Below are 2150 nucleotides of genomic sequence, written 5' to 3'. Positions count from 1 at the left end.
TTTGTAGCAACGTGGATGGAACTGGAGAGTGTGATGCTAAGTGAAATAAGCCATACAGAGAAAGACAGATACCATATGTTTTCACTCTTATGTGGATCCTGAGAAACTTAACAGAAACCCATGGGGGAGGGGAAGGAAAAAAAAAAGAGGTTAGAGTGGGAGAGAGCCAAAGCATAAGAGACTCTTAAAAACTGAGAACAAACTGAGGGTTGATGGGGGTGGGAGGGAGGGGAGGGTAGGTGATGGGTTGATGGGGGTGGGAGGGAGGGGAGGGTAGGTGATGGGCATTGAAGAGGGCATCTTTTGGGATAAGCACTGGGTGTTGAATGGAAACCAATTTGACAATAAATTTCATATATTAAAAAAAAATTGAAAGTGTCTTAATTCTATTACCTCTAGTTTTGTTTTAACCATTCTCTTTGTTTTACTGCAGACTCTTACTCAGTTGGGTTTCCTTTTTCTGTGTGATTTGCGATTTTTGTTTGTGACCTTAACTTCAGTGGGGACTGTTCCATCTGTGGTTTGTAGAAATATCTCTCCAGGAGGGTTTTGCATTTACTTTAGTCAGACAGCTCAGTGGTAGCACCAGCAGGACTAATTTTTATGTAAATTTGGTGTCCTATGAAAGGTACTGTATGTGAGTTCATATTCCATACTGCAATATGGTACACACGAGGTTTTACTTTCTCACAAAGATTTAACTATCTATAGCTGTAGGAAGAGGCAAACTTTCTTGCATCTGCTTGGTCATATGAGTGAAATTCTTCCAGTCTGCCTTGTACCAGTTGGCCAGCTGTTTGAGGGCTGTAGCTTTATGTGGGTTTCAATCTCAACTCTGTACTTTGGAGGCCATATGCTCCATCTCTGTTCCAATATGAATTAAAATTCAAGTGCCTAGCATTTAACACCTCTCTCTCCATCTTTGCTATCAAACCCCACCCCTGCCCTTTCCCTACACATACACTTAAGCTTATATTCTTTTTGCTCCAGTTCTGTGGTATATCTATACTATTGAAGTCTATTCATCTATTAAAATAATGACATACTCTACACGTGTTGACAAAAGATCTTCAAGAAATATATTGCAAGTTCTCTGTTTTGGAACATGAGGGTTTCTCTGTTTTGTGCACTTGGCTACATATGTGTTTGTTTCATTTTATTTAGCATTTCAAGGTGTTTGTAATGAAAGGGGTTCACTATTACCCTTAATCTGCTATATTGCAAGAACAGAAAGTCCCCAATACACAAATACAGAATAATGGCATCCATTCATTTGCAGTCTATTAAAATTTCTTTAGTGGAGGAGAAATGGATAAAGATACACCTATATTTTTTTTTGTCAACACTACAGATAACAGTGTGAAGCTGATATATTGCCAGGGAAAATTGCTGGGCATGTAAATACTCCTTTGGCACAGATATTCCACCTACTTCCACTTGTGTGCAATAGAACATAGCTTCTGATAGACACATTTTGGCACACCAAATGTGCCAAATACAAGAGCTGGTAGAATTAACTATGCCGAACTCATCTAAAAAGCAAAGATTGAGTTAGTGCTAGAAATGTTCTAAGTAAAATAGAAAACAATGTAAGAAATATTTTTATATTCTAGGTACCCAAATGTCTTTGAATTAATTGTGTGTGTGTGTGTGTGTGTGTGTGTGTGTGTATGTGTAACTAGTACCAGGAGAAATGTTTTTAGATTTTTCACACTCTTAATTGTATATAGAGGGACTAAAAGTTTAAGAATAAAGAGGAAAATTTAAGGTTATAGGAGAACATTATCCTTAAATGGAAATTTTAATTATAGTAATAGTGATGATGTAATTACATTGGTCACTTATCGATCAGTGTGCATAATCTCATGCTCACTAACCCTTGAGAAGTTGCTATTATCCTGATTTTACAGACAAGGAAACTGAAGTCTAGGAGGTTAAGTAATACACCCAAGGTCACACAAGTCATACATGGTGGAACCAAAATCCAACCCTGCTTTGATCCCAGAGAATGACTATCTCATAGGGCCTCTCCTCTAAAAGTATTATATTTGTCAGTTATGTTCATTTTTATGCAAAACAAAATTGTTTTGTTTATAAATAATATAACACAAAAATATGTCTCGTAGCCCACCAATCATTAGAGACCACTC

The sequence above is a fragment of the Acinonyx jubatus genome, chromosome A3 (assembly GCF_027475565.1).
Source record: "Acinonyx jubatus isolate Ajub_Pintada_27869175 chromosome A3, VMU_Ajub_asm_v1.0, whole genome shotgun sequence".
NCBI classification, from domain to species: domain Eukaryota; kingdom Metazoa; phylum Chordata; class Mammalia; order Carnivora; family Felidae; genus Acinonyx; species Acinonyx jubatus.
This window is presented reverse-complemented; position numbering follows the sequence as displayed.